Source organism: Aethalodelphis obliquidens, unplaced genomic scaffold (assembly GCF_003676395.1).
Source record: "Aethalodelphis obliquidens isolate GAN/ISIS:26980383/991018 unplaced genomic scaffold, ASM367639v1 scaffold34, whole genome shotgun sequence".
Taxonomy (NCBI): Eukaryota; Metazoa; Chordata; class Mammalia; order Artiodactyla; family Delphinidae; genus Aethalodelphis; species Aethalodelphis obliquidens.
The window spans coordinates 4,959,843-4,973,082 of record NW_020837978.1 but is presented as its reverse complement, the minus strand read 5'-3'; the positions used below and the strand labels follow the sequence as shown (position 1 = coordinate 4,973,082).

At 49.2% G+C, this 13,240-nt stretch overlaps 1 protein-coding gene across 16 annotated transcripts in view; it reads right to left on the bottom strand.

The window, feature by feature from the left end:
* The window catches only part of RREB1 (ras responsive element binding protein 1), a 180,228-nt gene that overhangs the window by 85,637 nt on the left and 81,351 nt on the right, over window positions 1-13,240 (bottom strand). The window lies entirely within an intron of this gene.

The following is a 13,240-nucleotide window of genomic DNA, read 5'->3' as shown; positions in this document are numbered from 1 at the left end:
CTCCAATAGGCTCGGTAAAGGGTCAGGCTGCAGAAACAGGATTCTCTACTTTTCCCTTGAGGAGGGGCTGGATGCCAGCTGAGCACCCCCAGGACAGGTGGTTACCCGAGCATCTGGGCTGCACATTCCCAGGAATTCAGGGCGGGTTCAGCACGACACCCCTTATAAAACCAAGATGACTCTGTGGAAGATAAAAGTGTTGTTGGAAATGCTTCTAGCTCAGTGGAAGGAGGAGATCACATCTTTCCTCACCCAGCGCATCAGAAAGGCAGTCAGCTGGGGTCAAAATTTCACAGTGGGTGAGCAGACATTACAAACTGTCAGCTGAGAATGACTCTGAGTGTGCTGGGCCCAACGACCACGGGCTCCAAGGGCTGCCCGCTATGCCTCCTAACGGGCGACCATTTTCCCCTCTATTTTGCCTCTAAGAAAATTATTCACCACTCTATCTATGAAGAAAAACAAATACTCTGAGATACAAGACGTTGATAAGTGTTTATCACAAGCCAACCAACCAAAAACATTAGCAAGCAAATGGTGTTTCTTAAAGCAAACTGAGCACAGGCCCAAAGCTGCTACGGGCAGGATGGGGCACTGGGAGGGAAGAGGGGCGCGTGCGGCCGAGGTCCCCCTCCCCGAGCTCTGAAGAGCTGCCGGGCAGAGGCACCTGGGGAGGAAGGCAGTAGTGGACCAGCCGGTCCTGGAGGAAGCCTGGGCTCTGTTTCTCCCCAACAGCCAGGAGGGTGTGGGGTGTCTCGCTGAACCAAGGGCCGAAGCCCGGCGGGTCTGAAACAAGTACACTGTGCCCAAAGCACGTCTGCTGTCTGCATCTGCCTGAGCTCACGCGGCGGCCCTGACCAGGCCCAGGATCTTCAAGGTGGGGTCCCGTTTTACAAGCCCCACCCTGAGAAAGCGATTACCCCTTCACAAGCCATTAAACTCACCCTAAAGTGACAAAGAACAGGAAGGAAATTCCAAAAGGGGAGATCCGCACCAGTCGGACAGATCCCCTCCCTTAGGCTCTCAGGCCCAAGCGAGAACCCAGCCAGCGGAGGAGGGAACCTGAGAGGAGAGCACACGCCACTGAGAAATCAAGGAAACTGAGCCGGCCTCCTGCGCTCCCCACTGGCTAGGCCAGCCTGACACTTCCTCCCGGTCCCCAGGGTCACACACCTCCACAGGGAAACCTCTGGGGCACGAAGATCTGGAAACCCAAGCTAATGCCCATTTAACTTAAGCTGACATTACACTACCAACATTACAGACATTCCCAGTCACGTGGACCGCTGTGGTTGAAACAGACTGGCCTCTACCAATATTTCCGTGGCACAGAACTGATCTGGTGCGTTTGGGAAACCACTCCGCGCTTCTCCAGGAGAGTTCTCTAACACGCCTGCAACCATAAAGCTGAGGTTTCCCTGCTCACCCCCTTCACTCGACTTGAATGCCTGCGATAAAGGCCCCCTCGTGTTGTTCAAAAAGAACATCCCTGCTCTTCCCTTTTATCTTCCCTTAACAGTTTGCCATCCAGTGATAGAAGGGGCCTCGCCTCCAACAGTCCCGGCCTTTTATCTCCCGCTGACCTGACCACGCAACAACATGAAGCCAGGGGCTGGGTTTCCTGCAGCTCGCCTAGAGGGGCTGTTTGACTCGTTTAAAATATGACTGGCCTCCAAAACCTTGGAAGGATGCCGAGCAACACCCACCCAGCATCCATTTCAGCTCGGGCTTTAAAAGCCTCCAGGTGCAGTGGACCAGCGCCCTCCCAACCCCACCCCCGCACCTCCCTGTGGTACAGTCTCACCGCTTCCAAGGAGAGCTCGCTTTCCGGGCTCACGCACATATCTGCTTTCCGTCCGCAGCAAACCTAAGAGCTCTCTTCATCAAAGTCCAGAAAACCCTAGAAGTTAGTTACGGTAGCTCCAGTTGAAGTCTGAGTTTATACTGCTATTATTAAAGTAATTCGGTAGCGTTTAATAACATCCTTAACCACTGGAACGCAGGGAGCACACCACGTGCTTCCCTGCATAATAAGCAAGTGGCCTGGGATACACCGGACCCCTCCTCTGCAGAGTGAGGACAGGCCATGACCTCTGACGTCCTTCCCAGGCCTAACTCTCGTATGAGACTCAGCTCTGCCGGGATGCCTGGGTGTTCTTAGACCTGGTCTCTAAAGACCTCCACCTGCCTCATGCTACAAGCATTCTCGTGAATATGCAGGACCAAACTCCACCTCTTACGGAATCAAGGCAGATGTGGGGCTGTGTGCCACTTACGGGGTGGGACGACCAGAGGGCGTCCAACACACCAGAGCACAGAGGGCCCTGACTCCCCGCGTTCAAGGCCAGGACTTCCATTTTCTTGGCATCACCATCAGCACATGTGAAGTTAATAGGTTCCGAGGATGATAAGATCAGATGTTTGAAACAGTCCCCCAGAGCTCCTTGCTGGGGTATAAGGAATCTTTCCAAAGCCAATTAATGAAAAGAAAAAACTTTCTGGCCTAAACACACGCCCCCTAACCCCTCACAATCTCAGAGACAAGAGGGAGGGGCGGGAGAGAGGTGATGGAGTGGTGACATACGCAAGGCAGTGGAGAAAATGGGGGCGAATGAGTGACAGAAGCCAGGTTGTGCATTAAACCCACAACAATTCCTGTGCCAACACTCCAAAATGGAGCCGGTACTTTTAGGATCTTTTTTTATGAGGCGAGATACCAGAGTAAAAAAGAGTGTGCACAGCCCAGAGCGGCCACACTGCCCCCGTGCAACAACACCAAACACGCTGCCTCCTGTACGGCCCCTCCCCTGTCGCCACAGGACTGGGCTGTGTCACTGGCCCATCTGAGAACAGGAGGCAGCTGACCAGTTCAGCCCCACCGGCCGAACGGCAAGCGCTCCACGTCCTGAACTTCCTCCCAGCCATGAAGTCAGGAACAACCTGTACAGACAAAGAAAACAGAAAACTTGCGAAACAACGGCATCTACCGTGCTCCCTGAATATGCCCGAGGAAACTTTTTCAAAGCCCTTTAAGATGCTTCATTACAATTGTGGAAAGAAAACGCAGTCCACTGCACCCAGGCACGCACATGTTCACACAAACCCAATTTCATGCTCTGCCAGCCCCACGATGAAAATGCAGAAGTCAAAATATAACTCGAGAGAGTGGCCCTGGTTACTTAACAGATCGGAATTATAACTGACACTTTTCCAAAATTATATGAGAGGCCAGGGACATCCTGGCAGGTTTCCAATCTGGAAACAGAATTTGCCTAAGGGGGAAAAAATAAAGGTCTAACAGATTATACAATCTGCTACCTAGCCACAGTGAAAATGCTGTGCTGTTTAGATGGGGATGTGAGGGGGAAAAAAACACCTCACCGTCTCTTTATTCTTTGTAGTTAACCCCTAATGCTATGCTGTAGCCAAGGCAGGAATAACCCTCTCGGGGCTTCACCACCAAGAAACTACTAATCGTGGGGATGACTTTTTTTTACCCTATCAGCCAAGATTCATTTAATGGGATCACAGTTTGGAAGACGGATATGCAAAGTAATTCCTAGTTCCGCTGGCCTTATGTGGAGATTCTGAAAGTACCATGCAGTCGGTGCCAGTCGCATATCCTGTACAACCCGAATTCACAGGCAGATGTTATTATTCGCATTCACAACATTAGGCAAATGCTGTTTTAATTTTTTTAGCTTGAAGAAAGGGAAAACAAAGGGACACATTAATCCATCAAAGTTGCCAGGCCCTGAAACTTTCACAGCTTCTTCTCACTTATCATTTCGACGGCTTCAGCCACCAAACAGCTTTCATTTAAAAAAATGAGTGTCTTTAGTTTCCCGCAGTTTGAGTTCCAGGCCCATCCTTGCTGCTTTCAGCGTGCTAGAGCCAAAGCCGGGGCGAGTGCACAGAAAATGTGCGTTCTCCGCAGGGGTTAAAATGAGTGAAGAGGCTCTATGCTATTTTTGTACCCTGGATGTAGGGCAAGATTTGGTATCATTGTGAAACCCTGAAACGGGATGATGCTCATTCTCAGACATCAGTCTACTTCAAGCTCCAGATGAGCTGGAAGACAGAGCCCCCGGCCTCAAAGGCTGATACTCAGGCTGGGGAGATAGAGTAGACAGGACACAAAGAGATAAATTCCAATCCAAGGGAAAATGGATTATGAGCCACAAGCTTGAAAGGCTGCAGGGCTCCCCAGAGGTAAGTCATCAAGCGTGAGGGAAGTGGGGCAAAAGCAAACCTGAGCTTGGAGGAAAGATCCGGCTTTCAGAAGACAGGGCATTCCAGTCAGAAGGAAATGCATGAGGGAAAAGCATGGAGACCCTAGAGGTACATCCAGATGGGACACCGTGCCATGAGAGCACTAGCTCCTAAATGCCTACATTTTCACCCTTCTCCAGCAAAATGAGGACTTACTGAGATTCTCACAATGCTGAATGCATTCATTTTTTTAGGTTAAAGTGCCCCCTTTTAAGAGGAAATGATAGGTTTCCCTGGTGGTGCAGCGGTTAAGAATCGCCTGCCAATGCAGGGGACACGGGTTCGAGCCCTGGTCCGGGAAGATCCCACATGTCGCAGAGCAACTAAGCCCGCGAGCCGCAACTACTGAGCCTGCGCGCCTAGAGCCCATGCTCCACAACAAGAGAAGCCCGCGCACTGCAACTGAGTAGCCCCCACTCGCCCCCACTCACTAGAGAAAACCCACGCGCAGCAGCAAAGACCCAATGCAGCCAAAAATTAAATAAATGAATAAATAATTTTTTTTTTTTTTTTAAAAAGAGGAAATGATAAAGACAGTAGGTGGTTGGGACTGTCTTTTAACGCCCTTACTTGGCAAAAGAAAAAAATGGCAATCCCCTGTGTAACTGCCAGAGCTTTGCCTTCGGTCTCTGGCCCATGCAAACAAAACCCTTGGGAGCCATCAGACTACACCAGCCCACTATGCAAAAGGAGGAAGAGTGGAGTGGGGGAAACGGCAAAGATGGGGCTGGCAAAACGATGCTGAGGTCAAGGCTCCACCTCAAGAGGGGTGAACTTTATCCTGTGGCTGTGGGAACCCACTGAAGCCCCCACCACTCTTTTGGAAGAAAACCTCTGGGATGAAATAATCGTAACCATATTTTCAAAAACTCTTGGCAGCAGTTTAAAAACGTGACGATTAGAGGCACATAACCCAGATAGGAGGTTACTGCAATACAGTCTAAGGGACAGACATGAGGAGCACGGGGTCAGGAGAACATCACCGAGGGACAGACCAGGCTACCAGGAGTGAGGGCGAAGGTCAGGGAGGCGCTGGGCTTCCTGCGCTGGCAACAGACTGGGCCACAGGGCAGTTAACTTCGATGCAGGAAAAATTCCCAGTACAGGAGAGAACAAAGAGAATACAGCAGGAAGGGACTGGTTACTGAGTAGCAGGATTAAGCAAGGAGTTCTCTTTAAAAGAAATCCAAAGACTGTCCCTAGCCAGAAAGGAGCAGATGGGAAAAAGGAGAAGGTTCTGGAGGAGGTGGGAAAGGAGGGCTGGGGGGCTGTCAGGCACAGGAAGATGAAACACTTGCGGTTGAACGGAATACATAACATATGCAGACAAATAAATGCACGTATTCATTGTCAAATGGGCTGCTGACGTGGGGGGAAAGTGCTTAAACAGCCTTAACTTACAGGTTACAAGTCCACACAAAACTGTAACAAATACAAAACAAGACAAAACCGAAATCCATCCTGCTCTCCCTTTCAAAGAGCCTAGCCTATAAAACGAACACGTTAGATGCTGGGTAAAACCTTTTATTGAATCGATACGGTCTAGAGCGGCGCTGTCCAAAGACGAAAAGAATCTCTCTGCTGTCCAGTCCGGCAGTCTCGAGCCACGCGTGGCCGCTGAGCACTAATGTGGCCAAGGGACTAAATTTAAAATTTTCATTTCAGTTAAATTTAAATAGCCACATGTGCCTAGCCAGCTGTTGTACTGGACAGTGTAGGTCTTATGGTATTCTTTTTCTCCAGTAATCTTGAGTTACTAGATGGTGGTCCTTAATTCATTCGTTTGCTTCTCACGGTTTTCAAGCCCTAAAGCAGGAATAGAGATGCTCTAGTATAGTTTTAACTGGAAGGCATGGGAGGGCAGTGAGTGAGCTGACCCCAGAAGTAACTTACTTTGCTATGTTTCTTTATTCTTCCCAGGGTTTATCAGAGTTTCAATGTATAAACGGAAATAACCCACGAAACCAACAACAGAGGGCTATCTCCTAAGCTAGGCTCGCTTCTTCTAGGTGAGTCATCAGCTCCCTGCCCTGTCTACCCAAAACCTGCTCAGGCCTGGTCCCACCTCACTCGTGAAGGTCAGTGTCTGAAAACATGGGAAAATGTTAAGTTAGACCAAGGTTAGAAAGCAATCTAGTACATTTAGGCATTCTATGTTACAACGTATTCATGGGTAAGTCTGGCAGAGGCCACCTGAAATGAGATACGCATCATGGGACTACAGTGAGTGGTCCTTTAAAAATAAAAGTATAATTTAATGTCACTGTAAACTTGATTTTTGTAATTTAAAGTTATTTTTTTAAAAAGATACAAGAAAGTAATCGAACCACATTCCTTTTCAAGCTGTTTAACTGTTCCCTCCTTCCTTCTCTCCCTTCTGACCTTACCTTTCTTTAGTCACAGCCCAGTGCCCAGCACACAGTAGGTTTTTATATAGTTCATCCTATAAATCTGGGCCACCTACTAGGGGTGATATGATCAGGTTGATAAGCACTGCTCTACAGACAAGCGCAAAACTCATACCCTTGAAACTATGTAAAATTTATGTGGTATCATTTCTTTTTTTGGGGGGGGAGTCCATAAATTTGATCAGATTTTCAAACCTTCCTTTTTCTTATGAAGATGAGATTTACCATGTAATTCACTTCAAATAGTGTCTGATACATGGCAATAACTCAATAAAAGTTAGTGGCATCAATTCCCCCAATAAGCTCCCAATGCCTGCTATGAACAGTTATAATTTTAGGCAGAATTCGTCCTACAGAGAGGAGGTGGGGAGAGATCATTGTGAGCCCCCCATCTATGTCACTGGGTTTACATGGTTTTGTTCTGTTCCCATTATTCCAGAAATAACTGATGGAATCAAGTTAGTTTCTTGATGATATTAGGTTAAAACAGTGCATATCATCACCGAAGGCAATGAGGAGGTCTTCTCTAAGATCCACATAATAGGTGTAAATGTGGCCCAAGCACTAGCAATTCCTGGGAATCTCAGAGGAGACCTAGAATAGAGGGTGGTCTTGTGGAGGATGTTTGTTTTTTAATTAACAGAAGGTAATGGGGGCATTAGTGAGCTTTTAAACAGGAGCCAAGAACTTAAACTGATTCCCTCTGTGCCGTCCTTACTTAACTCGCAAGGCATAAATAAAATACACTGGCTGTAAAAGGGAGGATTGTATCAACTGTAAAATTCAGGAGTCACAACCAGGGGAGTGGGAAGAGTGACTGTGGTGACTGAGGTTAGAAGGTGCTGGGCGGGGGGCGGGGGGGCGGCTAGCTTGGTCCTTGTTTTCTCATGTGTCCTTTGAAGGTGAAAACTAACCAATTTTTTCTGGCCTTCAAGCTGTCAGAGGATTAAAAAAAAACTCAGTCTGAAAAAATAAACAAATGAGACCTGTAATCTCCTTTCAAAAGGTGTAGTGGGGGGGGAATGTCCCACCTAAGGCCCTTAAATATTTCCTGATGATTGTTACCTCAATTAGTAACTATCCATCTACTACACGACTGGGCAGGGCAGGGGATGGCGGGAGTCGGGGGAGGGGGAGAAGAGATGTTCCAGGAGCTCACCACCTAGGTGAGAAAAGAAGAAACCATGAGAAGGTAAGAGAATTTAGTGTTGTGTATGCAGTACTAATTTTAAGTCCAGAAAAACCACTGGCGTGTAAGTGGAGGGGTGTCCGAGGTGGAAGAGTGCCTGGAGGAGCTGATACCTAGCGGGGACCACGAGAAGCCCCGGAGCCAGGTCCTGCTTGCCCAAGGTGTGCGGGGCAGCAGTCGTGGGGAGCTGAGAAAGCTGGGCCAGGGCAGCAGGGGGTGTCGGGGCAGCAGGGGGTGTAGGCTGGGCCTGGGGCAGCACCAGAGGATGATGTCAGAGTTTTAAGGAAACCTGTTTGAACAAGGTATGGGACAGCGGGGGAGGGAGACCAGACTGAAATGGGAACAAAGGGAATAGAGAGGGAAAGATAAACCTGAATGCCTTTCAAAGAACTGCCGAGATCTGGAGGGAGCTGAGCAGGAAGTGGCTCCTGCCACAGGCTCCATTTCCTGGGGCACTAGCACAGCGATGGGAAGAAGTTTTCCACTGTTAAGGGGGTTGGGCTCAATTACTTTTTTAGACACTTGGCAAGTGAAGAAATGGAGTGGATGAGGAAGGAAGGTCTTGGTACCTCGGTGAGATACTGGGACTCATGAGTGCAGCGGGGAATTGACCCCTCCACAGAGAGGGGAGGCCTGAACTGGCTGAGTGGAGACTCGGAGATGAGAGGGTCCAGTACGGAGCATGAAGAACACCCACTGCGAGCCACAGACCTAGGAACAAGGGCTGGTAGGAATGAGGTCCCCAGGAAGGGGGGAAATGTGGTGTCCAAATAGATGTGAAAGCACTAGCAACGAAGGGGCATAAATAAAACCCCTCTGAGTCCCAAAGATGCAAGAGTAAAGCGAACGTAAGGGGGAGCTGAAGAAGTTCACAGTTGGACGGTCCTCATCTTGAGCACACAGTAGGCACTCAGTCTACGGATTAGTAATCTCAAGAAAGTAGGCAGCAGCTGGTCAGAAGCTGTGAGTAGGAGGAAGAGAAAAGGGGAACTGATGGCTTCAGGAGCAAAAGACCCCAGGGAGCTGGCGGGAGGGAACGCAGTGGCTGAACGGGGGTTGGGCAGGGAGAGGGGTGCTCTTAGCTTAGGTCTTTACAATCACATGACCTCAAGGTGCTGGGGAACAAGAATGGGCCCAGGGGAGGAGCCAGGAGGCCCTTTGGAACCCCCTCTTCCTACTCTGGGTAAGTCTGGCATCCTGTTTCCTACTCTGGATGGCTGGCTGAGGAGAAGGGAGGAAAACCGTGTTATTTCAAATGGTTGCATCTTTTATTCCTACTATTTGAGGCAAGCCTGGTACGTTTCTTTCAACAGATGCCCGATTCACACATGTAGCTACTTTCCTCAGCAGTAAACAAGTGGATTCTATCTACAAACAGCAAGGACACCAGGTCTGCGAGGGGAGAGAAAACCTTTTCCAAACGCCCAACCCATCCCAAATGGCTTTCACGGTGTTTTTCTCACCAGGCTGAACTTTGCAGCTCTAAACCCATCAGATGCACCTTGGTGCGGAATGCAGCCAGGAACCTGCTCAGGACCCAGTTGTTGTTCTTAAGAGGCACTCGGCCCACCCCAGGCATGGGCTGGGGCTTCCCGAGTTCTCAGGGTCAGCTGGTCCCGGCAAATCTGCACGCAGGGCCCGGTGATTCAATTAGTGTGAGTTCAGTTGCTCTTTTTTAGGTCAGTTCTTTCTTCTTTTGTTTAGATCTGACTCAAGATTTACTTCAATTATCTACACCTCTGTCAGAGCACCTAAACAAATTAACCTGTTGAACGTGATGAAGGCAAAGGAAGGGATGAAGGGAAAGGAAAGGAAGAACCTGGGTCTTTAAAAAAACACACAAATGGTCTCCTCCCTCCCCCTCCACCATCTCTGTTCTCTTAAATTACTCAAGTAGACAAGCAACTGTTTCTCACAGGAAAACGCTAGACTCCAAGTCTAAATGTGAAAACCCCGTGGTTAAGCCCTGGCTTGCAGAAAACTAAAAATTTCAGCAACCCTGGAATGAAATGTTATGTTCAGAGCTATACGAAGCATCGCAGCTGTTCCCAACCAACATGAAAACTGAAAGGGGTGATGCTATCTTTATCCTCTACCTACAGGCAAAGCTGGTACCACCCTGGGCCGGGCTGCCCAGGAGCCGGCTCAGTTCTAGGCTGCTGAGCACAAGAGACAAAGAAGGCAAAGGAACACAGGGGCCAGCAGAGCGCACCTAAGCAACAACACACAACAGAGCCACCGGGAAGAAAGAAAATGCAGTTAATCATTAAAAATCTGAAAAGGATGCAAGGAAACAGAACTGCCTGAAAAGCTGTTCTCACTGCCATTTGGAAAATCTGTTTCAATCAAGTCAAAATTCAAAAGGTTAGATCGCATCTAACTTAACCTGGATCTCCCAAGTGGAAGGAGAACCCTTTAATCAATTTTCTTGGAAGAAAAAACACATTTCTCTACTCAAACTCAGAAAGCGTCTTTAGACCACCTCATGGAATCAGGCCCCAGATGCGCATCTCAGAGAGGGCAGGTGATGGAAAATGAACGACTCCAGAAGAATCAGGAGGCAAGGGGACGAGAACAGGGCTTTGCTCACAGCTCGAAGCTGACACACAGGCTAACTGAAGGAAACGTTCTCCAGCGTGACTGGCCGTCTCACTCTGAGCAAGCGTTTCCCGCTATCAACTCCGTGCTGCCCCTAAGAGCCCCAGGCCGCCGCCCGGCCGCGCAATGCCCAGGCCCGGCCAAGCTGCCGGCAGCCCACCACACACATAAGCCACCAACGAACGGAGCTGTGGTGAGGGGCTCAGCTCGCAACGTGAACTGCCACCGACACACCACACTTCCTGCTCATGCCGCCAGACCATCTCCATTCAAGAAAAAGTGAAAACGACCGCAGGGTGGCCACCGCAGGGCCAGCGAGCAGGATGGCACAGCAGCTGAGGCGTGGGCTCGGGAGCCACGTCGCCCGGGTTCAAATCCTGCCTCTCCCACTTGCCAGCTGGGGGGGCACCACCCTTAGTTACAGAACCTTTCTCTGCCTCGGTTTCCTCAGCGGCAAGGAGGAGACAACGGTAACACCTCCTTCACACAGCTGCTGTGGGGCACGGGGGTTATGTGTGCAAAGTGGGACCGAGAGCACAAACTGCCCACACGCATATCGGCGCTTCAGCGCTGATTCCCTAATTATCAGTCCAACGGGCGCTACAGGTATCCTCTTCACCCAGGGCCATGGCTCCCAGACTTCAGCAAGCAGCCCGAAAGCGTATTGTAACAGATTTCCGACTCAGAAGGTCTAGGGCGGGGCCTAGAATGTGTGTTTCTAACAAGTTCCCAGGTGATGCTGAGGCTGCTGCTGGTCTGAGGCTCACACTCTGAGAACCACCGCCCTACGCACGGGTTAACTCCTGTGCTCTATGCTTCGGGCCTAAGCCTCACCTGGTTTATTTATGGGCACGGCGAGCCTGAATGAGAGAGAGTAAGGAGAGCGGCAAAGCAGTTTACTGCTCAGAGGATATCCAAGTGTTCTTCCACACTGCCTAGCACCCCTGCACCTCTGCCTGCGGCAGATTGCATGACAAGTTCCGGCCAATGGGCTATGGGCAAAGATGACACACATCACTTGCAGGCTGAAGCTTTTAAGAGCTGATGTGTGGCCTGCTGGCTCTCTCCTTACTGTGGCAACCTGGAAGCATGCGCAGTGGCGGGCAGGGGGCTACAGGACGACAGCAGCCTGGACCCTGGGTCACTGCTGGGAAGGGAGCTGCTGTAGAGAGCTGCTGGCCTGCAGCAGATTTCACATGAAAAGCAATGACGTTTTGTGCGTTGAGCCACTCAGATTTTAAAGTTTGTTTGACAGCTTAGCTTAAGCCCACTAAAACACTTCCTGTCACCGCTATAAAAAGGGCCTTCGCATCAGTCTTAAGGCCAACCTACGGACACAGGTGTGAGGTATTTTACACCACAATCCTACCCTATTAGCAAGGGTTCCTACCCTATTCTCATTCACTTCAGTTCATCAAACAGATGAGTTTGTTTTTTTTTTAATCCTCCCATTTTGGGTCTGTTTTTCACCAGATATAAAAATTCTTCACTGCAACATGATTATGTAACAGTTGCCAATAATTTAGAAAGCCGAATATGCTAAGAAGTATTGAAAATGTGAAAAATAAATACAATGAAGGACTCGGGTCAAAAGTCCCATGAAAAAACCTGTGTGCGCGCATACACACACACATACACACACACACACACACAAAAATCCCTTAACTCTAAAAGGCAGGCCAGAAGGAAAGGTTTCCATTTTATTTACTAAATCACGTGCAAACTGACATCGTACTTTGCCCAAATAGGAGAAGGTGATCTCTTTAAGGTACAAGCATCACCATTTAACGGCCAAACTGCTCTTAAAAGAAAAAAATCGTCATTTCTAGTTAACTGAGGAACATCTGCAACTTGACATGCAGGTAATGAACTGTTCACAGTATATTATGTTCCAGATTATGTGGAATAAAACATGATAAAGATTCTGTTATAAAAATTACCACTAACCCCCCACACACGGCCCAAACAAAACGTAACCTAGAACAACTCCTCAACTTGAACTAGAAAATTCATGAAATACACAAAATGAAAAGAATTGGGAGGACTTCCCTGGTGGTGCAGTGGTTAAGAATCCACCTGCCAATGCAGGGGACACAGGTTCAAGCCCTTGTCCAGGAAGATCCCACATGCCACGGAGCAACTGAGCCCATGCGCCAGAACTACTGAGCCTGCATGCCACAATTACTGAGCTTGCATGCTAGAGCCCGCAAGCCACAACTACCAAAGCCCGTGTGCCACAACTACTGAAGCCTGCGCACTAGAGCCCATAAGCCACAACTACTGAAGCCCGTGAGCCACAACTACTGAGCCTGCGTGCTAGAGCCCACGAGCCACAACTACTGAAGCCCACGTGCCTAGAGCCCGTGCTCCACAACAAGAGAAGCCACCACAGTGAGAAGCCTGCGCGCCGAAACGAAGAGTAGCCCCCGCTGGCCACAACTAGAGAAAGCCTGTGCACTGCAACAAAGACCAAATGCCGCCAAAAATAAATTAATTAATTAATTAATTTTAAAAAAAGAATTGGGGAGAGAGAATTTTAAAATATGTAACAGAATCACATAGGTCCTTTTGGTCTATGGAGCAAACAGCACTTCTCAGGAGGGCCCTCTTTGTGAGACGGACTTCAATTCAGTGGGATCTACAACGTCTCTCAAAGGTGGGGGGATTTCTTGCTAGAATTCTCCCTAGCCCTTTCTACAGAGGGCAGGAGAACAAACCCCTCGTGGACACACACACACACACACACACACACACACACACACACACACACACA